Source organism: Mus musculus, chromosome 10 (assembly GCF_000001635.26).
Source record: "Mus musculus strain C57BL/6J chromosome 10, GRCm38.p6 C57BL/6J".
Classification (NCBI taxonomy): domain Eukaryota; kingdom Metazoa; phylum Chordata; class Mammalia; order Rodentia; family Muridae; genus Mus; species Mus musculus.
The window spans coordinates 31,028,993-31,055,621 of NC_000076.6; the positions used below are offsets into that span (position 1 = coordinate 31,028,993).

General features: G+C 39.7%; 1 long non-coding RNA gene across 3 annotated transcripts in view, besides 2 other annotated features; it reads right to left on the bottom strand.

Moving 5' to 3' along the window:
• Positions 1 to 210: 210 nt before the first annotated feature.
• The window catches only part of Gm30676, a 37,029-nt gene continuing 10,610 nt past the window's right edge, over positions 211 to 26,629 (bottom strand). Inside the window, exons 2-5 of one of the 3 annotated variants that reach the window (XR_380235.2) lie at positions 14,910 to 15,081; positions 12,930 to 13,056; positions 6,018 to 6,124; positions 211 to 264 (exon numbers count right to left, since the gene is read on the bottom strand). This is a non-coding gene — a long non-coding RNA (predicted gene, 30676). The remainder of the gene's footprint in view (positions 265 to 6,017; positions 6,125 to 12,929; positions 13,057 to 14,909; positions 15,082 to 26,629) is intronic. The other 2 variants (XR_001779689.1, XR_001779688.1) reach the window with 2 other exon arrangements.
• Positions 5,059 to 6,587: an enhancer, noted in NCBI's record as "VISTA enhancer mm764". NCBI's record gives its function as "enhancer in: somite[4/13]" and the evidence as "EXISTENCE:transgenic organism evidence [ECO:0001131][PMID:17130149]".
• Positions 24,089 to 25,096: an enhancer, noted in NCBI's record as "VISTA enhancer mm763". NCBI's record gives its function as "enhancer in: heart[3/5]" and the evidence as "EXISTENCE:transgenic organism evidence [ECO:0001131][PMID:17130149]".

Genomic DNA, 26,629 nt, shown 5'->3' on the forward strand with positions numbered 1-26,629 from the left:
GATAGTTTTACAACATTTGATCAGGCATCAAATAGTATATAAAGGTCTCATGAAAATTTTTATTTATAGTAATACATCTTGGGTATATTTATAATATTTATGAATATCCATTATAATTATCCACTTTCCCTTTTTTTCTTATGGAAGTTCAAGTTGTCTTTTGGAATTGTTTCACTCCTATATAGAGAACATTCTTCAGCCATTCTTGGCTAGCAACAGACTTGCATAGTACTTCCTTTACCGGAGGTTATCTTCATTGCCCATCTGTTGATGAAGACGTATTATTGAATTCACAACCTTAGTTTGACAATTATTTGCCCCTTCTATGTAAAAATTATTAATAGAAGTTGTTCTTTCTCTCTGGTAAGATCAGAACACTCATTTTCTCTGGATACTCTGAAGATGTCTTTCTCTATCTCCCTCTTTCAAGTTTAAGTGTGATACACTTTGGCCTGGCTTTCCTTCAGTTTGTTCTGATTGGTGGCCACTTAATCTCTTCAATGAATACAGATTTTACTTTACACACTCACAATGTTTGAGTAATTTTCTCTAATCTCCTCTAAAGACAACAGTGACTTGCACTCTTTCTGCCATCTTAGGAGCTCCTAGGACTCTGTTTTCATCTAGTCTGTCTTCTTTGTTTTGTTGAGACTGATCCTCCCCAGAGCTCACTGCATTTATCCTGTCATGTGCTGGCCTCTTGGTTAATTTCCTGCTGCTGTCACTTCTGTTCCTTTGCTGGGATTTCCTACATTTTTACTTGTTTTGGGAGGACCCATAATTGTTTGTTAGATCAATTTTGTCATGCCTCCTTGAAATCTCTGTAAAGTATTTCTAATACCTGATTCATCCCAATGTGTGGATTAATGTCTCAAAAAAAAAAAAAGTTGTGATTGCCTTAATTCTTGGGATGATTTGCTGATTTTCTTCTTTTTGTATTTTTGAATACTATGAAACTGTTGATCTTATTTAATCTTCTTTATTTAACAGGTATAACATGAATGCAGGGTATATGTGTACATTGAGTTTCATGATGAAACCTGCCAACTGTGTGTCAGCAAAAGTAGACACTTAAATATACTTCTTACTTGCCGTTAAAGAGAATAAGCCTTCAGGTTCTGCCTCAATCCAATGAAACTTTTCAGAGAAGGCAGGGTATGACTCATTTGTCTCTCTGCTGGGTTGTAAATTCAATTCTTTCAGGCTTTGTTGGTACCAAAGAAAGAACAGGAAAATATCAAAAAATTCTGTCTTCCACTACCTCATGGATGCAGGGGGTGGGGCTGGAGGCGTGGTTTTGTATCAGATTTCACTACAGAAAGATTTAGAGAGCCAGGTGAGGATACTCCAGCCTCCACTCATAGAGCACCTTTCTTACTGATATCAAATGAGGGATGGAAGATAACAATGCTGATCAATCAGTGCCAGGGCTAGCATCCTGGAAGGACAAAGACCTGCTGACAAAACAGAAGACACTCTGGGGCATTGAGGCATCCTGGCCAAAAGATGTTTCCTTTGAAACATCACTATGTGATATCTACTGTACTGTTTTTCATTGACCCCAAAAGAAGATAGAGGAAAAACCTGAGCTCTCTAGGAGACAGGAGTGAGCAGAAAGAGGGAGTAGAAAATCATGTGCTCACAAGGATAGAAAACTCTCACCTTACAAAGACACAGCCTTAACTCCCTGACTTTGGTATGTCAGTGAACTAATGTTAGGCCCAGTTGCAAATAATTCTGACACAGGAGGGTGATATTGGGATTACATGAGATAATATTCAGAAAAAAACCTGTACAATTGTGTTACTTGTCTTCCACCCTTCTCCGTCTGCCTTGTTTCCTCTCTGTTGCTGACTGCTCATATATTACCATGCCAGATCTTCCATGCACATTACTATTTGGAGATTTTAGTTGGAATGCAAAACGAAACAACATGTGTAGCTAGAACCTTCTGTCTTAGTGTAGAGACATCTGTTTATATTTTAAATGGTTTGTGATAACATTTTAAAACCAGGATTTCACAAATAATATAAAATACCTTGGTGTGACTCTAACTAAGGAAGTGTGAAAGATCTCTGTATGATAAGAACTTCAAGTCTCTGAAGAAAGAAATTAAAGAAGATTTCAGAAGATGGAAAGATCTCCCATGCTCATGGATTGGCAGGATCAATATAGTAAAAATGGATATCTTGTCAAAAGCAATCTACAGATTCAATGCAATCCCCATCAAAATTCCATCTCAATTCTTCAACAAATTAGAAAGGGCAATCTCCAAATTCATCTGGAATAACAAAAAACCTAGGATAGCAAAAACTCTTCTCAAGGATAAAAGAACCTCTTGGGAATCACTATGCCTGACCTAAAGCTTTACTACAGAGCAATTGTGATAAAAACTGCATGGTACTGGTATAGTGACAGACAAGTAGACCAATGGAATAGAATTGAAGACCCAGAGATGAACCCACACACCTATGGTCACTTGATCTTTGACAAGGGAGCTAAAACCATCCAGTGGAAAAAAGACAGCATTCTCAACAAATGGTGCTGGCACAACTGGGGGTTATCATGTAGAAGAATGCCAATTGATCCATTCCTATCTCTTTGTACTAAGGTCAAATCTAAGTGGATCAAGGAACTCCACATAAAACCAGAGACAATGAAACTTATAGAGGAGAAAGTAGGGAAAATCCTCGAAGATATGGGCACAGGGGGAAAATTCCTGAACAGAACAGCAATGGGTAGTGCTGTAAGATGGAGAATCGACAAATGGGACCTCATAAAATTGCAAAGCTTCTGTAAGGCAAAAGACACTGTCAATAAGACAAAAAGGCCACCAACAGATTGGGAAAGGATCTTTACCTATCCTAAATCAGATATGGGACTAATATCCAATATATATAAAGAACTCAAGAAGGTGGACTCCAGAAAATCAAATAATCCCATTTAAAAATGGGGCTCAGAGCTGAACAAAGAATTCTCAACTGAGGAATACCGAATGGTAGAGAAGCACCAGAAAAAATGTTCAGCATCCTTAATCATCGGGGAAATGCAAAAAAAGCAACCCTGAGATTCCACCTCACACCAGTCAGAATGGCTAAGATCAAAAATTCAGGTGACGGCAGATGCTGGCAAGGATGTGGAGAAAGAAGAACACTCCTCCATTGTTGGTGGGATTGCAAGCTTGTACAACCACTCTAGAAACCAGTCTGGCGGTTCCTCAGAAAATTGGACATAGTACTACCGGAGGATCCAGCAATACCTCTTCTGGGCATATATCCAGAAGATGTTCCAACCGGTAAGAAGGACACATGTTCCACTATGTTCATAGCAGCCTTATTTATAATAGCCAGAAGCTGGAAAGAACCCAGATGCCCCTCAACAGAGGAATGGATACAGAAAGTGGTACATCTACACAATGGAGTACTACTCAGCTATTAAAAAGAATGAATTTATGAAATTCCTAGGCAAATGGATGGACCCGTAGGGCATCATCCTGAGTGACGTAACCTAATCATAAAAGAACTCACATGATATGTACTCACTGATAAATGGATATTATCCCAGAAACTTAGAATACCCAAGATATATGATCCAATTTGCAAAACACATGAAACTCAAGAAAAATGAAGACCAAAGTGTGGACACTTTGCCCCTTCTTAGAATTGTGAACAAAACACCCATGGAAGGAGTTACAGAGACAAAGTTTGGAGCTGAGACGAAAGGATGGACCATCTAGAGACTGCCATACCTGGGTATCCATCCCATAATCAGCCTCCAAACGCTGACACCATTGCATACACTAGCAAGATCTTGCTGAAAGACCCTGATATAGATGTCTCTTGCGAGGCCTAGAAAACACAGAAGTGGATGCTCACAGTCAGCTATTGGATAGATCACAGGGCCCCCAATGGAGGAGCTCGAGAAAGTACCCTAGGAGCTAAAGGGGTCTGTAACCCTATAGGTGGAACAACAATATGAACCAACCAGTACCCCCCAGAGCTGGTGCTTCTAGCTGCATATATATCAGAAGAAGGCCTAGCTGGCTATCATTGGAAAGAGAGGCCCATTGGTCTTGCAAACTTTGTATGCCTCAATACAGGGGAACGCCAGGGCCAAGAAATGGGAGTGAATGGTTAGGGGATTGGGGGGGGAGGGTAGGGGGGACTTTGGGGATAGCATTGGAAATGTAAATGAAGAAAATACCTAATAAAAATTTTTTTTAAAAAAAATCCAGGATTTTAGGCCTCAAACCTTAGAGTCATCAACATATTGAACATCAACTACTATTGTGATATTATATCCAAAATCTATTTTGCTCTAACACTGGCATAGCCACTACTATCTCTTTTTTTGTAATATTATTCCTAAATGTTCATTTTGTTTCCTCCATGTTCTCTGTCTGTCCATCCAGTCTCAACACACTTATTAGAGATTTTTTATCATATGTATTTATGATTGATATTGTGTTTAAAATTCATCTTCAGCTTGCCTACTCACTCAGAGGACACACCAAAGTCTTTACAGTGGTGAGCAAGACTCTGCTGTCTGGATTACTTGTTTCATCTTGTCCTTTCTTATGACTATTCTTACCCTGACTCAGTTTTCTACTAAAGTTGATCTGATATTTCTGAGAGTGCAAAGTGGTATCCAGTCATTTCAGAGCATTTGTCTGATTGTGATTGGTTTCTTTTGTTTAGACTGTTCCATGATGCTCTGCTTCTTTCAAAGGGTGCTTTCTCAATAAGACTATCCTGGGCGCTATTGTTCTAAATGATAACAGTCTACTCTAGTATCCTCTGCAAGTACTTATTAGCTCAATGCCTCACAGTGTTTAATTGGACTCTAAAGGCCATCACTGAAGGGGATCAGTATTGAATGTGCCACCGTAAGTGCCAAGCGTGATATCACCATCAGTTTTCAAATGCCTGCTGTGTCAGTTAACTTTTTCGTAGTTGTGACAAAATACCCACATCAAGTAAGGAGTATTGATTTTGTCTCATGGTTTCAGATATTTCAGCTCACTGTGGTGGGGAGGACATTCTGTGCTAAGCAGACACAAGGGGTGAAAAACAGCACACATGGCCAGGTGCAGAGCGTCTAGATGCAGTCCCTTGCCTCTGGGTCCTATTTTCTCCAGCCCTTTCCATCCTCTGAAGCTTTACCACCTCCCAGTTGGTGCTCTTCTAAAATGTTAAATCCATCAATAGAGTAATCTCTTCATCAAGTTAGAGCTCTTATAATCCAGTCTTCTCTGAGAACACCCTATGAGATTTCCGTAAAGGTGCGCTGTATCAAGCTTGTAGGCCCTTGTCAAACTTACTCATGCATATTAATTTGCAGATGTTAAAATGTGAAAGGATATGCTAATAGTCAATGGAATGCTATATCAGATTTACTCAGTACTATTGTTAGATGCCTCATTTGTCAGCAAATGTATCTACTCCATGGGAGCAAGGATTTTTGTCTTGTTTGTTGTCTAGAACAGGGCCTAGAATTTAGCAGGTACTTAACATGAGTAACTGAATGGATGTTTATGTAAGATACAGACCTTTCCCAAAATGAGGGCATTGCACCAAGGAGGTCATTTGCAGACCTCTATACCTGTGCTCTGCACATCCTCAAGGAAAAGGAAGCTAACATGCTTGCTTACACTTTTATTTTAGTTACAAGCATACTGCGTAGCTAAGCCTGATAGGTATTAGTAAGGCACAAGACTAACTTTCATTCTTCTTTGCCTGGATAAGGAAAGAGGACTCTGGCGTGGGCTAATGGCTCTCTGAGCACACATACACATAGCATATATAATCATGTGCTTTTTCTTTCTTTTTTCCTCTCATGTGCATGCACTTGACCTTTGCTTCCCCCTTTTCACCTGGAGCTCTGCAACAGCTCCATGACAAGGGCATGTAATCGTTACTAGCATGCAGCAGCATTTGGTTTAGATTCCCTTATCAGCATTACCTCTGCTTGGCTCCCACTTGCCACCCCCCTCCCCATCCCCTGACCCTGCTCCCCACCTTAACAGAGTCAGGGAATGCGGCTCCAAGATCAGTGTCACGTCCACCACTTCTTCAAACACTTCACACAGAGAATCTTTTAGAGCTGTGATTGTGGGACCCTGGACCTGGAAAATACCTGTCATCAGGACCTGTACATCTGCCAAGGGGGCTCATTCCAATGATATTAGTTGGTGTCTGGCACTTATTTTGTAGTTAGGAGAAGAAGAAAAAAAATCAATGTACACTCATGGGCTTTATTAAAAAATAGCTTAAAATAAATACAGCTACTCTTAATTTACTTCCATTTGGTATTTATAAATCAGTTTATTTAAATAATTTGAGAACTCTAATGTGATTTCTTTTGATGGTATGTATAAAGGAGGTCTCAGTTATGTTTGTAGGGCTGAGGTTTTGTTTTTGTTTTTTACTTTGAAAAACACATGGATAACATTATTTTAAATATGCCTCATATTTTCAGTAAATTTTCTTTATGTATAATTACTATGAAACTGAATTATTTCTAGTATGTATTTTTAAAAATATATTTCCCTCATTTCATCACCGTATTAGTGTTCAGGGCATCCGCTTCAGCTACAATGAAGCAGTTAACACAGCATTTAATTGACACTTAGGAAATGAAAGGTGTTGAAAGGGTTGCCTTCTAAAATCAGTGTTGACTTCAGATTTCTATAGCATCTTTACTCTGTAAATGCTTCAAAAATGCCAAATTCTGTGGGAGGAAAAATTGGAATCTCTCACCCTGTTGACCTTTGAATTTTTTCATGATTCATTTGAGAAATATCACATCTTTGAAATTCTAATGCTCTGTGTAATTCGTAGTGATTCAGTGCGAGCCATGGAACCTAATAGAGAGTAAGAGAAGTTCCTCACAAATGAATGTGAGATATCCTTACAGGCACTCAGGTTCTTTTTGTTGGGGGAGGGGGGTTCGAGACAGGGTTTCTCTGTATAGCCCTGGCTGTCCTGAAACTCATTTTGTAGACCAGGCTGGCCTCGAACTCAGAAATCCACCTGTCTCTGTCTCCCGAGTGCTGGGATTAAAGATGTGTGCCACCCACGCCTGGCTGGCACTCATGTTCTTAAGCAAGGTGAAAAAGTGAAACCAAGTCGTCATATGAGTCCATGAGCTTTCAAGTCATTTAATTCTTAGACAAGCTTTAAAATTTTAATCTTATTTTTATGAGACTATCACATGTGACACAGGGACTTCATAAATCTTTATTGTGATTTCTTGCAAGAGTGACTTTTTTCCTGTGGTTTGTTTTCTAGACGATTGAGAGGTGAGCAGTAGATGGGAGGAAGGAATTTGAAAGAGTTCTGAAGGGTCGGCTTCAGCTACAATAAGATATTTAACACAGCATTTATGCTCACTCGAGCCAGTGGTGCATCTTGGCAAGATTTTAAAATTTGAAAAAACTCTATTGATTTTTTTTTCTCATTTTTTTTTCTTTTCCTTTCTTCTCTATTTTCCCCTCAAGACAGAGTCTTATGATGTACTCATTTGGGCTACACTGACCTAAAACTCAGATCCTCTGTATCATCGATACTGGGATGAAAGCATCAGCACTATGCCCAGTTTTAACATTGTTTTTAGTGTAACTCCACCTTTAAGTTTAGTTGCTTTTAAATGTAGTGTCAACTGCTACTACATATTTTGTAGTAATTTTTTTTGTAAATCATCCTAAAAATAAAATTGGTATCCAATCCTGAAACTGATAAGTATGCCACATTCTCGGATTTCATCAGGATAAATGTAAGAAGGACAGTTCAAAAAGAAGGCACAGGGAAATAAAATATCTCGATGATATTTGAATTTGAGTTAAACAACATCTTTATCTTGAGAAAGACTTACAGATATATTTTCTTCAAAGAGTTATGATTTTCTTCTTCTGACATTAAACTTGAATGAGGCTATCTTCCATTTTAAATACATTTTAAAATTTGGATGTTTCAAATTATAATATTTTATTTACATAATACATGCACTTACTGACTAGAGATTTTGGTTTGTTTCTTTCTTTCTTTTTGACAGGGTCTATCTGCTTTCCCAGGGCTGGCCCTAAATTCATGGAAATGCACTTGCCTCTACCTCATAAGTGCCAGGATTAAAGATGTGTGCCATTGTATCTGGATGGATGACATTTTTTGTTTTGTGGGTAGCAATATTAAAATAATATCTTTCCTTTCATTGAAAGTAGATATTACTTTCTTACATAATATCTTTTCCCTCCCTCTACTCTTCTTAATTCTTCCCCATGTTCTCTCCTATCTTGACCCACACTTTTTCTGTCTTTCATTATGTAAAAAATAAACAGATTTCTAGAGGATAATGATAAAATAATTGGACAAAACAAACACACAGAACAAAAGGAGCCAAAGAGAAAGGCACCAGAAACAGAGATCCAATCACTAACTTGGGAGCCATAATATATACACAAAGGCTCTGTAGGGTATAAGAGAGAAGAAAAAAATAATAATAATATACTTTTTTAAAAAGGAAGAGTCCTGATAAAACACTATGAGACAGGAAATCTTCAAAGATGCCTTTTAGTTCATTTTCCTTTGGCTATCTCCTGCTGGGCATGCAGCCTACACTTAAGAGTAGTTTGTTTCCTCAGGGAGACTTCCATGCAGAAACAAAATTTTCATTTGCAAGTGGTGGTCAATGGGAGAATGCTTCTGGGTTAGGCATGGGGTCATGTGTCCACTTTTCCTTTTATCTATAGTACCTCAACTGGTACAGACCTGTGTATGCCCTATACATGGTTCCTCAGTCTCAGTAAGTTTTCACATGTATTGACCCTGTAGATTCAGAGGGCCTGGTTTTCTTGATGTCCTCCATCCCCTCTGGCTCTCACACCCTTTCTACTTCCTCTTTCACAGGGTTTCCTGAGCTCTACGAGGAGCAATGGGATGGGAGCATCCCATTTATGGATGAATGTCCAAAGGACTCTCATTCTACAAACTCTCTGGCTGTGGGTATTCGTTCCCATCTTGTGCAGGATGAAGCCTCTTTGATGATGGCGGAGCAAGGTGCTGAAGGGTATCATTAGGAGTCATATTATTGCCACACTTTGTTGTTGTGTGTTGGTTTGTTTTATAGAATAGTAGCATTTGGCTTTATCCTAGGTCCCTGGGCTACCTACTCTCAGGTTCTTAGTCACTGAAGTAGTCCTGGGTTTGGGTTCCATCTTGCTCAGTGGGTCAGTCTTCAGTCAAATCAGATATTGGTTGGTCACTCCCACAAGTTTTGTGCCACCACTGTACTAGCACATCTTGCAGGCAGGACACAACTGTAGATTAAAGAGTTTGTTACTCAATTGGTTGGTTCCTTTGGTAACATGCATAGTACGTTCCTGTTCTAAAGACACTAGGTGTTTTGAAGGCTCTATGCAGGCACCAGCTGGACTTCTTGTTCAAGGAGTTGTGCAGGTGTTGTCTTCAGCAATGGGAACTCCCTGTCAGTTTATGGAGAACAACCTATAGTCTTGACAGTAGCCTGGGTTGTTTGGGTGTTCCTAAGGAACTCTTTTGTCCAACAACTCAGTTAGATGTAGCCTAATCTGGAAGCTTCATCTGGTAACAAGAGGTGCCCAGTTGGGGTTTTGTTTCACCTGTTCTTTGGAGATTGTGTTTAGATTCATTCACACATGGATATTAGTTTACAAAACTTCTACTGTATTAAGTTTTTATGATATCCCTCAATGACCCTTAATTTTAGCTGTCTCTCTCCATATTCCTTTCCTTGTTTTCCTCTTTCCCCCCTACCCCCAACTTGATCCTACCATTCCAGCCCCACATCCAACCATAGCTATCTACTCTATTTCCATTTCCTAGGAAGATCTAATTGTCCCAGCCTAGTTCCTTATTCTACACCTAACATCTGTAGTTCTACGAATAGCAGTTGGCTATTGTTGACTTAACAGCTAATATCCTCATATAATTGAATACATACTATATTCTCCTTTCTGGATCTGGGATACCTAACTCTGGGTGATGTTTTTTCTACTCATTTACCTATGAAAGTTATGAATTCAATTTTTAATTACTGAGTAAAATTTCACTGTGTAAATGTACCACATGCTCTTTATTCATTCATCTGTTGAAAGTCATCTAGGTTTTTTCCAGCTTTTGGGTATTAATACGGCAGCAATTTAGTAGAGTATCTCTGTGGTGGGATGATATGTCCTTTGAGTATATGCCCAAGACTGGTATAGCTGGATCTGGAGGTAAAGCTATTCCCATCTTCCTTAGGTACTGCCACACTGATCTCCGCAGTAGCTGTACAAATTTTCATTCCCACCAGCAATGGATGAGTGTTCCCTCGCTCCACATCCTCACCACAAATTCACACTTGTTTTACTGATCTTACGCAATTTTACTGATGTAAGGTGAAATCTCTGATTTGCATTTCTCTGATGACTAAGGATATTGAACATTTCTTTAAGTGTTTCTTGCCCAGTTGAGTTTTCTCATTTGAAAATTCCGCTTAGATCTGTACCCTATTTTTTTTTACTTTTCTGGGGATAATGTGGTATTTCAAATTCTTTATATTTGGATACTATAAATCTCTAGAGAATGTGTAGTTGGTTAAATTGTATCCCCATTCTTTAAGCTGCTGCTTTGTCTGAATGATGATTTCCTTTGGTGTAGAGAACTTTTTGATTTTATGGCATCTCATTTATTAATTTTTATCATAATGCCTTTGGTTATAATGTTCTGTTTAGAAAGCCTTTCCCCTTGCCAATAAGTTCAAGGATATTCCACACAATCTCTTCTATCAGGTTCAGAGTATCTGGATGTATGTGAAGGTCTTTGATCCAGTTGAGTTTCATATAAGGGGATAAATATGGATCTATTGAATTCTTCTACATGCAGCCTCTTTTGATTTTGTTGGTGTGAAATTACTTCTTCCCTGTGTTGTCTTGGGTGACTTAACCTCTTCAGGTTGGAATATTCCTTCTAACATGTTCTGTAGAGCTGGCTTGTAGATAGACATTGCTTGTTTTGTTTTGTTTTTTGATTTTTGTTTTTTACAAGACAGAGATTCTCTATATATCTCTGGCTGTCATGGAAATATCTCTGTAGACCAGGCTAGCCTCAAACTCAGAGATCCACATGCCTCTGCTTCCAGAGTGCTGGAATTAAAGGCATGCACTGCCAAGCCTGGCCTAGACTTGTTTTTATCATGAAATGTCTTATTTTCTCTATCTATGGTGATTGAAAAAAGTTTTGCTGAGTATAATAGTTTGGGTTGGCATCTATCTGTGTTGTCTTAGAGTCTGTAGAAGATCTGTTCACGGCTTTCTGATTTTTAGAGTTTCCATTAAAATGTCAGGTATTATTCTAGTAGGTTGACCTTTATATGTTAGTTTTTTATTATTATTATTATTTGCAGTTCTTAATATTCTTTTTTGTTGTTATTGTTCTGTACATTTAATATTTTAATTATTATGTCCCAAGGGAACTTTCTTTTCTAGTCCAGTCTATTTGGTGTTCAGTATACTTTTTGTACCTTGATAGGTATCTCCTTTTTAAGTGGGTGAAATTTTCTTCTATCATTTGATGAAAATATTTCCTAAATTTCTTATCCTTCCTCTATTTCTATTATTTATAGATTTGTAAGTCTCCTATATTCCTTGGATCTTTTTTGCCTATATTATTTTAATATTTATCTTTCCTTTTTTTGACCAAGGTATCCATTTCTTTTATCTTGTCTTCAATGCCTGAAATTCTCTCTTTCATTTCCTGCCTTTCATTGGTAAAGTTTGTCTCTGAGGGTTGTCTCTGTTAGAGTTGTTTCTGAGGGCCTGTTACAGTTCTGACATTTTTCATTTCTAGTTTTGTCTCAGTTTTTTTTTTTTTTCATTTTTGATTCCATTTCCACTTTTATGTCTTGACCTGTTTTCTTTCATTCTAGTGTTTGTTTCTGTTTTCATAAATTTCATTACTGTATTTACTCATATTCATGTCCTTAAGCTCATTCATAAGAGCTTTGTTTAAGTCCTTGTTATGTGCTTCATCTATATTGCATTGTTTCAGGTCTTGCTATAGTAGAATTTCTGGGCTGTAGTGGAAATTTCTGTCCTGGCTGTTGTTGATTGTGTTTTTACACTGGTATCTATGCATCTGGGTTTGGGATGATTATAATCATAGCGTTGACATCTGATCTTGTTTTTGTTGGGTGAGTGTTATGTTCTTTGGTTTCTGTTGTCCTGTCTGGTTCTTAGGAGAGTTTGGTGCCTGTGAGCTGCCTGGTCAGGAGTGCTTCTGAGTCCCTGCCAGGTATGATGTGGGACTGCAGGTGAGGCTGCATGTGGAAAAATTCAATAGATCCATATTTATCCCCCATATAAACCTCAACCGGATCAAAAACCTTCACATACATCCAGATACTCTGAATCTGATAGAAGAAAAAGTGGGAAGTAACCTTGAATTTATTGGCATAGAAAAAGGCTTTCTGAACAGCACACTATAACCTCAGACATTATGATCAAAAATTAATAAATGGGACACTGTGATAGAAAGTGTTTCTAGGTATTGGGAGCTGCCATAAAGGAATGGGTATTGGCAAGAATGAGGGGGTGGTGCTAAGAGAGTCTACTGTCATAGTCCCCTGGGAATGGGAGCAGAGAGGAAGGAGAGGCCACAGCAGGGGGCCTGATACAAAGGTAGAGTAAGACTTGGGGATTGGAAGTGAAGTACAGGATGGAGACTGAAGATTTCCTATCTGATTCCCTGACCAGTGTGGTGTCTTGGGAGTCAATACATGCATATTTTACATTTCTTCTAAACTAAGGCGTAGCAGCCGCCATATGGAGAGGCTAGAGCAGGTGGTCTGCTACAGAGCTGGAGACTTAGAGATTACATGTGGAGAAGAGGGAGAGTGAAAGTCTGAAGTGAGCTTACCTGCTTTGCTGGCCTTCTTGCTTCTCAATTAGGCTTTGGGTGGTGAGTTCCCAGAAAGTGTGCTGGAGTTGAGGGCAGGTATAACAGGAGGAGTGAGGCAGAAGGTTCGGGAGATCTTTATGATCTGCTGGAAATGGGGCCAGAGAAAAGGGAGATGCTGCAACAGGTGGTCTGATACAGAAATGGGGTAAACTAGGTTTGGAGGAGAGGACAGAGTGATGATCTGATGATCTGCAGTTAAGCTCCTTGCTTCCCTAGCCAGAGTGGACTGTGGCTTCCCAGGGGATTCCTCTTGGAGTTGGAGACTGGGATAACGGGATGAATGGGAGGAAGGAAGGTTGGAAGAGAAGGTCTATGTGATCCAGGACCTGTTGGAAATGTGGGTCAGAGACTGCAGTAAGTGGTTTGCTACAGAGCTGTTGTTAAGAGTGGGCAACTATACTCAGTTAGGTGGAGATCCATAGTTAGCCCACCTGCTTCCCTGGTTGGCATGGTCTGTAGGTTCCTAAGGAATACCTGCTGGCATTTTGGGCTTGGATAAAGGAATCATGAGGGTAGGGAAGTTTGGAGGGCAAGAGCTGTGTGACCCACCAGAAATGGGTTTGTAGGAGTAGAGGGAGAGGAGATCTGCAGGTAGCCTATCTAGTGTGTCCCTTAATAATCTACTTTGTAAAGTGTGGAATTATAATGGAAGTTTAAGGTAGAATGCCATTTAAAAATTAAATAGTAAGTATTGATAGGATAAATCCTGACAAGACTTACCAATACACAAATTAAGATATTACAAGAATTCCAAACAAAAACTCTATAAAGGTTTTTCTTTCTTTCTTTCTTTCTTTCTTGCCAATGTATTAAAAGGCAAAATCACTGTATTGGTAGCTGATTGGAAAGCATGGGTTGAATCCTATAACAGTTACAATTGTAACAAGTTGCAATTGGCACATGTTTGTTGTCTTTTTGATTTCCTAATCAAGTATGTCCAGAAGCACTTTGCTCTTCATAATTTTATAGAATATTTCTATTGATTATGAAGTTCTATGAAAAACTATTCCAAGATTTTGACAACATAAAGTAACATTTGGAAACAGAATTTATCTATGCATATATTTAAATGCTCCTCTTAAATACAATCATAAGCCAGGTATGTAGCTTACTCAAGCCAGGAACTGATAAGAATTCATTTGTTTGCAACTTAATTTTTAATGTATTGTGACATATTTGAAAACTAAACTGTCAAGTACAGCTATCTTTAAACTGCTTAAAAACCTATTCACATTGTCCTTAGTGGCTTCCTAAGTGGTGGTGTTAGTGTCTGTCTAGATGTCTGTCTAATGTTAGCTAGATGTCTGTCTAATAACAAATTAGTTCTTTCTCATTTTATGCCATACTAATTCTTTTTAAAAATGGACATATTGAAATATAATTCACATACCATGAAAATTCCTTTAGATGTGTAACTCAATAAGTCTCCATGCATGTATAAAGCAGTTGGACAACCATCACTATAGTAAATTCTAAACTGTTTTCTTCACTCCCCAGAGAACCACTTCATAAAGCTCCCATACAGGCTTTCTGTCCTTATACCACCACTAATTTATTTTATTTCTATAAAGTTTCCATTTTCTGCGATTGATATAAATAGAATTTTAAAAATACTTGGCCTTTTGTGACCAAATTCTTTCCCTTGACATAGTAATCCTAAAGTTTATCTATGTACTTTTATCAATATTTCATTCTTTTTCATTATTAAATCATATTTCACAATTTATCTTCTTTTGTTAAATCATTGCCCGTGAAATCCTGTTACATCCCAGAATAACTTTGTAGTTTGATTCTGGACAGAACCAACCCTTATCTTCTCAGTAAGGAGCGATACATTACTTCTCCTGTAGTTCATGTTCATTCATTTGTATGCAAACATTGCTATTCGCATAACCTCAATTGGTGGTTGCACCAGTCAAATGAGATAAGCCAGCCTACCAGTGTTAGCTCAGTTTTCCAGAAGGGAGCCTACAGTTCTGTGAAATCCGTGATTTGTTTCTGTTCGCAGAGTAAAGGCAAGGACTGGAGGACTCATGACTTCCTTATGCATCGACCACTGTTGCTCCCGTGAAGGATCTGCTCATCGGGTGCAGATGGTATATCATGGGGGCTAGGGCAAGAGAATTCAGGTTTTGTGGCTAGCCTGATCTAATCAGCATACTGTGAAGAAAGCAAAATCTAAACTGAAAAGGAGCAATACAATAGATAAGATCCCTAATTTATGGTAGTTGGCAATATGCTGCCCACTGCAGGAGTCATGATTTCCATATTAGTGCAGAACCCTCACCCCACCCACCCAAATAAATAGAACATAAACATTCTTTGTTTTATAGATGTGGGAGTAGGACAAAGTATGAAAATCCAGGGAAGAAGCAGCGAAGTGATCAGCACTGGCAACCCCCGAGGCACTAGCTACAGAGGGTGTACTCATCTGCCCTTTCTGGCCAAGGTGAGGAGCTGATACCGGCTGATAACCCAGAGGGAGGTGGTGGAGTAACAGCAACAGTGTAGAGCACAGTTATCAGCTCCTAGCTCAATGAGATCTCTGCCTAACCAAAGTAAAAAGAGAAATATAGAAGCTTTTTTTCCCCCTTGAGCTTTCCATACCTCTTTTGTCTTAAAATATTTTAATATAATCTGAGAAGGAATATAAATTTTCAGATACTTTTGCATACATAACCATCCTGTGGAAAATACTAAAGTACAGCAATTGCTACTTTTTATGCTTTACACCGAGAGACTAAGACTGAAAAGGTGTCTCAGCAATTAAAAACACTCAGGTACTGACCTTGTGGAAGATCTGAGTTTGGTTCCCAGCACCCATTTTTAACTGCAGTTCTAGGGACATATCACCCTCTTCTGGATTCTTAGGCAACTGCACCTATACACACACACACACACACACACACACACACACACACACACACACAGGCATGCATGCATACACACATCCACCCATAAAAATAAATAAATAAATTATAAGGCTGCAGAGATGGCTCAGTTGTTTGGAGCTTTGGTGCTCTTGCAGAGAACTTAGGTTTAATTCCCAACACTCATGTGGTGGTTCACAACCATCTGTAACTCCAGTTACAAGGGAGCTGATACTTTCTTCTAACTTCTGCAGACACCAGGTATGTGGGTGGTACACATACTTAAGTACATGCAAAACATTCATACATATAAAATAAAATAAAAATCTTTAAAGTCTGAAATAACTAACTAAATAAATCTTTAACTTTAGAGAGTAATTGAGAGATTTGGAGTTCCCTGTGTCCTTTTCCCCAAAATCATGTAGAATCATAGGAACAATGTTTTAATAAAGAAAGAAGCTGTGGCCTCAGAGAACATGTAGGTTTATTCATTTGTTTGTTTGTTTGTTTATTCATTCATTCATTCATTTATTTGGTAATGTTTTTATTTAGAAGAATTTGCAAAGCAACCAGTAACGTAGATTAGTGAAATATACAATCCACCAGGAGAGGTATATAAGGGGAATGACTAAAGGATCAAATAAAAAAAATCAATTTAAATCAATTTTTCAACAATTTGATGGTGGTAAAATCAACATTAAAAATGGTGAATATATAAAAATGGTAAGCATATGCATATATTGAGATGTAGAAAAGTTCAGAAACATATATCTTAAGAACAGTGTTCTCAATTTATTTCTTAGTACTTACTGTAGGGGCATGATCAGAGAAAAATTATCACCCTAAATATTTCTGGCAAGAATACAGCTAAATAATAGAAATAATTGAAATCAATGTTCAAAAATGGGACATGGTATATTGCAGCTTATTTACCTGAGGTAATATTGCATAGCAAGTATAAAATGATAAAATATCATGTAAAATACACCATCATTAGCAGTTAGGTAAAAAAGGAAAGTAGTGTCTCTTCAAAAGCTTTTCCATGAGGTGGAATAATACATGTAAAAATAGCGTAAAAATAATGTAAAAATAAGCGCAGATAAAACTCGATTGAATTTGCTTGTAAGTCTCCATGGTCCCACGTTTTGGTTCCCACATTCAAGCAGACTGGATTGTTTTTGTGCATTAAGTTTTATTTTGTGAGAAAGAAATAAATCACAAGTTATTGTGAAGATTTTATTTAGAAGTGCACATCCCACGTTTGCTCTGTGGGGAGTGAGTTTATGCTCCCAAAGCTCTTAAAAACGACATTGTTTAATGTTGGCCCAGAGGCTCGTTACACTCAGAGGCGCCTTCTGAATCAAGCATGCTTTTGCTCAATATGGTTTTAATACTAGGTGTGATGCTGTCTTCTAACTTCTTTGAAAAGTAGTCATCTCTGTACAGGATATTTAGGAATCTTATGCAAATAAAGGAGTCAACTAAGCAGGAAAAGCAGCACTCTCTACTTTGTGGTTAACCTGACACTTACAGTCTTATGGAAGCCAGTTTTGTTCACTTAAGAAATTAATTTTTGTATTAATATTTACTTAATTAGTGGATCTTACTTGGTTCCAAATGGACTCCCATATGAGAAGGTCTATGTGTAAATACCGAAAATAAGCAGATGTCTTTGGGCAACTTCAAATATCAACTCATGCCAACTTTTAAGTAACAATTTCCACTGTTAACAAATGGAACCGTGAGACTGGAGACAGGCCCCCCAGTGTGCCTCCCACAGGCCACTGTGTCTTCCCTGTGTATCTCCCCAGTGTGACCAATGCGAGCTTGGCATTTCTGCAGGAAGTGAAAGCTTCTTCTTCATATTTTAAGCCACCACATGTTTTGAGTTGACGCTGATGCTTTCAAGGTTTAGCAAAGTGGCCACAGGGCTTTGCTTGTTGATGAGCCTTTGGACGGGTTTCTGAAGACCGTGTCCCGTAGCCATTCAGGAAATTTTAACAGCTTTGTTTGCAATTAGGCATACATATGGCCTGGCATCAAATATAAACTTTGAATTGGAGTCAAAGGTTTAAATGGGCTACCAAAGATGTTTTCCTTCAAAGTGTGTCAAAACAGCAGCTTGATTTTGTGCGGTACATTTCTGGGTTTACACAGGCATGGCTCTGAAGATTGCAAGTTCCAGGTGTTTGGAGAACCCCTCTTTTTGATTAGTGACCCAAAGTCTGATGTCTGAGCATCTCCAGTTACTACTCCTAGATCTTTTCTGCTTTTTGCTCCATCAAACCTCTGTATAACTGGATCCTAGTGGCTAAATCATTTAGGATCTATGTTAGACTCCAAACAATAAAGCTACTGTCTTTATAACTGAATTTCTCTGGAAGAGGAATCACTCATGGATTAGTGTATCAGGTAACAAGCAAGAAGCTGATGAGCAGTTAAAGGAAGTTCCTGGTTAAAGGAAGGAAGGAAAAAGTTGCTTTGATGGAGGCCTTTTTATGTTTGAGTTACTGGGATGCAGATCCCAGAATCATAAGGATAAATGAATGTGTATACATTACTTGATACAAACTGTAAAACAATGCCTAGATGGGAGCATATATGACTTGAGCAGGTGAAGTCTGTAAGAACGTAGAGAGTACAGATAGACTTAAATAAAACAGTTGGAGGAGATTCGAAGCAGGTTTTATTTGGAGATATATTGGTTTTACTTTTGCTCATTGGAATGACACTGTCTAATACAAGAAAACGATATGCTGTGGTCCAGGACTAATAGAGGGTTTAAGCATGAACAAACTCAAAGTTAGAGTTGGTGGAGTTAGGGTAGGGACTGCAGTAAGAAATATATAGATTTGGGCTGGAGAGATGGCTCAGCTGTTAAAGGCTAGGCTCACAACCAAAAATATAAGAAATGCTAGGCTCACAACCAAAAATATAAGAAATGCATAGACTTAATAGCCTCCGGAGACCCCTCATTGGTAGAAAAAAAATTCTCTGCAGTTAACAATGGTTAATACAGAGAATCCTGATAGGTGGAGGGACTATGAAGTAACGTGAATGCTTAGCCTTACCTAGCCACTTCCCTCCACAGCCCAGAGAACACCATAGAGGAAGGAGCCAGATGATGGGGAGGAGGGCTCTTCAGTCTTACAGGTATGACAAGGCTGTGGCACTCATCAACTCACAGCACCCGCAATTGCCTCTTGTAAAGGTTTCTTAAGACATAAATGTTCAGTCACAGATGGTAGAGGGGATGATGAGGCCTGAGCCTAGGGAGCTAAAGGAAGGCAAAGGCTTCCAGGAGAGAGGAAATCATTGTCCCCAGTGGTATATAGCCACTGAAATTACTCATGGCCCAGCAGATAGTTCTGACCTCCCATGCCCAACCAGGTGGTCCTGAATAAACCATGTGTCTCACAGAGAAAGAAAAACCAAAACAACAAAGATTAGAAACTGGGAGGGAAACTTAGTGGGAAGAAAAAGGATAGGAGAGGAAGAGAGACAGTAGAGAGATGAATCTGGCCAGTAGTATTAGACACATGTATGGAAATGTCGATTACTAAAACTAAAAAGCTTGCAAAAGGTTGAAAAGTCCAATGTCTACAATAATGTGAACTCTTCTGATGAGGAACAGGACAAGGCATACAGCTTTGTACATGCAGAAAGGATACACCTAGCTCTCAGAGGAATAGCTGAAAACCTTACTTCACTGTACATGCATAGGAACACACACACACATCCAAATAATACCTCCTTCTACTGAGTCTCTATGTTTACTTTTTTATTTTTATTTTTTAAATTTTTATTTATTCTATAAGTATATATCAAGAATCATCTCTGTCTCAGACACTCTGATTAGTGCTGGGAGTACAAAAAAAGACAGGATCCCTGACCCAAAGAGACTGGGAGTCTGAGAAGTATAAATAAATCGGCAATTGAAGCACACTGTCCCCAAAGCATCACTATTGCATTTATTTATGTAGATGTCTCTTCTGTCTATTTAGATGACTTAATTTAAACTATATGAATCTGGGTCTCATAGATGAATTTTATTCATTAGCATTTGAGATAAATCCTTTACACTTAAACACATTGCAAATTACTGGTATAGATGTAGCTCCCATATTTGTATTTTGCTCATTTTATTATGACTCTTTCAGAAAAAGTACTTTTTATATTTATTCTAGGTTGACACAGACAGATCTAAGTCTAAAGGGCTCTTGGAAAGGGTTTAGGCAATGAAAATAATATAAAGGCTAACTTATGATGCCAACCTAAATGTACCGGAGTTATATCACGTGTTCCTGGGGCTAACTCTCAAGTCTACCACTGGACCTGGGTAACCCTGAACACATTCACACATTCAGAATCTCCCAGAGTCCATGAACCCTCAGTTTGAAATGAGATAATAAATAACACCCAAATCTTTGCTACTTATTATCATCATTATTCTGTATTTGTGTGTGTTGTATGTATGTATGTATGTACATGTGTAGAGGACATACAAGTACATACACACATTGATTATGGGTATCTTCAGCTATAGTTCTCAAACTCAAAGGAGGCAGGGTCCTTCCACTGAACCTGGAGCTTAAGGTTTCAGCTACACTGATTAGCCAGCGTGGCTTCTATATCTGCCTGTCTTCATGCCCCAGAGTTAAGGCTACAGGCATGCATTACCATGCCAGTTTGTGTACAAGTGCTGAGATACGGACTCAGATGCCCCCCCCTGCCTGCACAGTGAGTACTTTACCCACTGAATGTTCTTCCCAGCCCATGCTTGATTATTTTTAGAACCCTGACAAACTGATCTCATTTGTCACACATTTACAACTGGACAACATTGATAAAGACAATATTGGCATCTCTTTTGCCAACCCAGAAAGATCCTGTTTTTATACAAAAAGTACAAGGAAGCTAGAAGAAGAGTCTGTGAAGTCAGATCTTAAGATAAGGAGAGGGTCCCTGCATATGGCAGTCTCTAGATGGTCCATCCTTTTGTCACAGCTCCAAACTTTGTCTCTGTTACTCCTTCCATGGGTGTTTTGTTCCCAATTCTAAGAAGGGGCAAAGTGTCCACACTTTGGTCTTCGTTCTTCTTGAGTTTCATGTGTTTTGCAAATTGTAAATTATATCTTGGGTATTCTAAGTTTCTGGGCTAATATCCACTTATCAGTGAGTATATATCATTTGAGTTCTTTTGTGATTGGGTTACCTCACTCAGGACATTGCATACACTAGCAAGATTGTGCGGATAGGACCCTGATATAGCTGTCTCTTGTGAGACTATGCCGGGGCCTAGCAAACACATAAGTGGATGCTCACAGTCAGCTATTGGATGGATCACACGGCCCCCAATGGAGGAGCTAGAGAAAGTACCCAAGGAGCTAAAGGGATCTGCAACCCTATAGGTGGAACAACATTATGAACTAACCAGTACCCCGGAGCTCTTGACTCTAGCTGCATATATATCAAAAGATGGCCTAGTCGGCCATCACTGGAAAGAGAGGCCCATTAGACTTGCAAACTTTATATGCCCCAGTATAGGGGAACGCCAGGGCCAAAAAGTGGGAGTGGGTGGGTAAGGGGGTGGGGGGAGGGTATGGGGGACTTTTGGGATAGCATTGGAAGTGTAGATGAGGAAAATACCTAATTTAAAAAAATAGAAAAAAAAAGACTGCAGATTCCTTCAACCATAATTTTCCCTTTCCTGTTTACTTGAAAAGCCAATAAACATGTTTTCTAAGGTGTATACAGAAGACTATATAAAGTAGTAGGGTGCTTTCCTAGGGTTAAGGCCTCATCATATGTTTAGAGCCCTTTAGAATTGTCAAAAAGGAGAGAGATCTTATTACAGAGGAAGTCTTTATGGTGAGCCTAATTTTATTGTGACCATTCTTAAGGGATTGGTAGGAATCACAATGTTTGTACTATTTGAAAATAGGTTAGCCTTTAAACTGAATATATGGGGCCAGAGGCAGCTCTTGTACTCAATGGAAAGAGTAATGCCCTGAGCCCTGAGCCCTGAGCGTTAACCTTCACTGTCAGCTCAACCAGATTTAGAATCCTGGGGAAAATATTTCTGAGTGTGAGTGTAAGTGTGCTTACAGGAAGGACTGATGTAAGAGGGAAGATCCACCAGCATCTGGATGGCACCAGACCATGTGCTGGGATGCCAGACTGAATAAAAGACAAAAGGAAAAAGCCAGGTGGGCACCAACACTCAGATTGTTCTTAATCTGAGATGTGCGATGTCTGCTGCTACCAGAGCTGTAAGCCATCCTGCTGTCATGCCTTCCATGACATAAAGACGTCTGTCTTCAAAATGTGAGTCATTCCTTCTCTGCCATGAAGAAGGAATCTTTCAAACTGTGAGCCAGAATAAACCCTTCCAGCCTTAAGCTGTTCATTGTCAGGAATCTCAATCTCTCTCTCTCTCTCTCTCTCTCTCTCTCTCTCTCATTTTCTATTTGTTCAGGATAATATGTAAATTTGAAACAAGTCAAAAATTGAATTTCAAGAGATCTTAATAGCTGCCCAAGTGTTCTGGTGCATAAAGCTACAATTTGCTATTCTGTAGTGTTGATGAAGCAATCATAAGTGACAACTGTGAAGCCTTGTGACAAGCATGTCAGTCATATTTACCGCAGTTGTGCAGCTGTCACATTTGCTTTATGCTTAAAAAATTATAAACAACTGAAATTCAGGAAACTGTTAGCTGTACAGCCACTTACTTTACAAAGCAACTACATGAATCACTAATCTGCTCAGTAACTTGAAGGCTATAAATATCCATTTTACAGAAGAGGAAATGGAGAGCTTAAACTGCCAAAGCCACCAGGACAGTAAGACTTGAACCCAGAACACAATTCTGTCTAGTTCAAAGATTTGATAATTTCCATCACCCCTACTGGCACATTTGATTTATTTTGTTTGTTTGTTTGTTTGTTTGTTTGTTTCCAAGACAGCGTCTCATTATAGGGCTCTGGCTGTCCTGGAACTCACTCTATAAACCAGACTGGCCTTGAATTCACAGAGATCCAACTGCCTCTGCTTTCCAAGTGCTGGAATCAAAGACATTTACTTTAGTGAGAAGTCATCATGAATTATACATGTGTCCGTCAGGAAAAGTGTGTTCCATCTGAGATGAAGACAAGGCATGAATGACCCTGGAAAAAGCAGATGTGTGGGAAAAGCAGGTTAGTCTCAGAAAGCAGTAACTGACTGTGTTCTGCAAGATGACAGTGATGAAAGAGAACTCTTCATTTCTAAACTAAATTTTCTTGGGCCAATCATTTTTCTAAATTCTGTTATAGAAAACACTTGTTCGTGGAACTGGAGAGAATGACTAGCATTTAAGCATGTATATTGCTCTAGTAGAAGCCTGATGCTTGAATCTGAGAACCCACAATGGGCAATTACGTATATAACTCTAACTCCAGGGGACCAGGTATTGGATGACCTTTTCCAGCTTCTGAGGGCATTTACATTCACATGCACACACCCACATACATACATAAGTTTAAAAATATGTCTCAAGTTGTTCAAATCACTGTCAGTAGCTGAAAATGATGGCTCATGCTTATAATCCCAGGACTTGGGAGGTAGAGGCAGGAGCATCAAGAGTTCAAGGCTAATTTTGGCTAATAGTGAGTCCAAACCCTGATTTTAAAAACTGTATCACTGTTAACAGGTCTTCAAGAGATAGCATATACTCAGCCCCATTTATCTATTGGCAAGGTTTTGTTAATTAGTATTTGGCAATTGGTTTTGTCTGGGACAGCTAGTTAAGGATAAAGCAGAGCAGGAGGAAGTGCCAGACAGAAGAATAAAATTTTATGCTCTGGTAGGTAAAAAGAAAGTTTTGAGATGGAAACTATCCAAGGGCAGAAAGATGGAGGTAGGCAATGCGTTGAGGAATGTTTGTTGTTGAAGGAATCAGTGGAAGTGAAGGGGACTGATAGTTGAACCAGAAAGACAGACAGTCTCAAGAGTCTCCACTCCTCCTGTTACTTTTATCTTAATACTTAGAATGAATGGGGGATTAAGACAGATGGGATGGGACATCAGATTTGGAGCAGAGAATACTAATTAATCTTGTAAAGTACAGCTTAATGTGGAAAAGGATGGAAGGCCAGGGAGCTATCACTTTACCAAAATACAGACCTGGGGAGACAATGAGTCTAGAGGTTGATAATAGAAAATCCAGGCTGACTGGAAGATTAAAAATGGCTAGAGACTTGTTACACAGGTGGGAACCTTCTCCTGCAGTGAGATGGGAAGTCAGAGACAGTAGGACAAGACCACCCTGAGAAGACATACATCTCTAAGAGAAGTTATCCCTGGCACCATGGATCATAAGGAAGGACATTTCTGTTAACAGATCTGGGAAGACTGGTAGCTACTGAAGGCCTAGAGTGTCTGGCTTGACCCCCCACTTGACTCGTGGCACCTCTTCTGTGATGAAGACCATGAGCTACTCCCAGGCCTCCACTTGTTGAGTGTTGAAGTGTTAGGCCCATAATCCAGCCTACAAGTGGTTAGTTATATGGGCGCTTGGAGCACAGCACAAATTCCAGCGCCTTCGATAAGTTATCTGGTCCCAGGCTTGGGCTGATCAAAAGGTGCAGACTGGGATTAAGATTTGAGATAAGTAAAGGCAGTATCTAGGGGAGTGGCCCCTGAGTCCTTTGTGGCTGACGGTTGGAACGTGTGATCTTTATTTAACCCGTGTACAGGCAGGATTCATTTCTATTTCTGCTCAGTTTAGTGGACAGCCTGTCTCTCTAATGGTCTGAAATCTACATACTGCGCACACTAAAGTGAGGTATTTCCCCACACAAAGCCAGAGGCTGGTTTCTGAATCTCCTCTGGTAAGGGGCACTCTGAATACCATGAACATGTAGTTAAAACAAAGGAAAGCAAAAGGCAGTGTTATCTGCTCCTTCTCGGAACCTAATGAAACCGCTTGTCTCTAGGTTCCTCACTTGCTTTTCTATGCAGCCTGTCTGCTGCCAGTGGAAGTTTTGAAAATCCTACCATTGAATATCTTTGACCCTAAGAAAATTAAGTCAATAATCCACTATTTAATGCTTGCTTTGCCTGTGTGTGCATAAATGTAATTTGGGTAAAACAGGTATAATTAGAAAAACAAAATAGCCTGGAAAGGATATATTGTAATAATTGATTGTGAAAGAGCTTGATTTACAAGACTCAGTCGTGAGCAGGACAGGGAAGGAACCCAGGAGAGAGTCCAAGATGTTCTGCCAGAAAATACAGATGTTCCTGGAGTAGGATGACCTGTGCATTTTAACATGCTTAGGGAGTTTAATTCCCTTTAAGAAACTAAAGGGCTTCCTCCTGTTGAAGCAAATTCTGGAACAATCTCAGATCAGCTTATAATGCTTTTTTATCATAAAACTGGACACAGAAAAACATATTTACATATTTCCCAGATTTCTTTATAAATGATGTTATTTCCTCAGATTCCCCCCTAAATCTACCTAGAAACTGACAAGGTGATAACAATAACTGACTCCCCAAATCCTGTCACCAGAGATCTGAAAGATCAATTTGAAGAAAGAGGCTAATCTGGACTGGGAAGCAACTCCCTGACAAACAGAGTAGGGGGACCACCAACCACTTTTGTCATGTAATGTGTTTGTTTTGTAGTTATGTGTTTTGTATTTTTCCCTTGGATATCTGAAAAAAAAAAAAGGGATACTTTCTCAGAACTTTAGTTTTGTTTTGTTTTAATTTCCAACAGTTTCAACACCTCTGAATTCTAGTAGGAGGCAGCGCCCCCACCCCCAGTCCCCAAGCATGCTCAGAAAGTGCTGCTTACAGAAACTAAATGGAGACGATTTACTTACCAGTTATCTATAAAAGAATAAATGTTTCCTACCAGCCATTAATGCTTCAAATTTCCTTTTAGATAAACCCCCATCCACACATCACTTCTTGTTTTACAGAAGAACTCAAAAGTCATTTTATTTCATTAAAATTTCATTAGTTTCTAGAATGGATTTAAAGTTCAAGAAATGAGTAACCTGGTCCGGGACCCGCCGAACTTAGGAAATTAGTCTGAACAGGTGAGAGGGTGCGCCAGAGAACCTGACAGCTTCTGGAACAGGCAGAAGCACAGAGGCGCTGAGGCAGCACCCTGTGTGGGCCGGGGACAGCCGGCCACCTTCCGGACCAGAGGACAGGTGCCCACCCGGCTGGGGAGGCGACCTAAGCCACAGCAGCAGCGGTCGCCATCTTGGTCCGGGACCTGCCGAACTTAGGAAATTAGTCTGAACAGGTGAGAGGGTGCGCCAGAGAACCTGACAGCCTCTGGAACAGGCAGAAGCACAGAGGGGCTGAGGCAGCACCCTGTGTGGGCCGGGGACAGCCGGCCACCTTCCGGACCGGAGGACAGGTGCCCGCCCGGCTGGGGAGGCGACCTAAGCCACAGCAGCAGCGGTCGCCATCTTGGTCCGGGACCCGCCGAACTTAGGAAATTAGTCTGAACAGGTGAGAGGGTGCGCCAGAGAACCTGACAGCTTCTGGAACAGGCGGAAGCACAGAGGCGCTGAGGCAGCACCCTGCGTGGGCCGGGGACAGCCGGCCACCTTCCGGACCAGAGGACAGGTGCCCGCCCGGCTGGGGAGGCGACCTAAGCCACAGCAGCAGCGGTCGCCATCTTGGTCCCGGGACTCCAAGGAAATTAGGAATTTAGTCTGCTTAGGTGAGAGTCTGTACCACCTGGGAACTGCCAAAGCAACACAGTGTCTGAGAAAGGTCCTG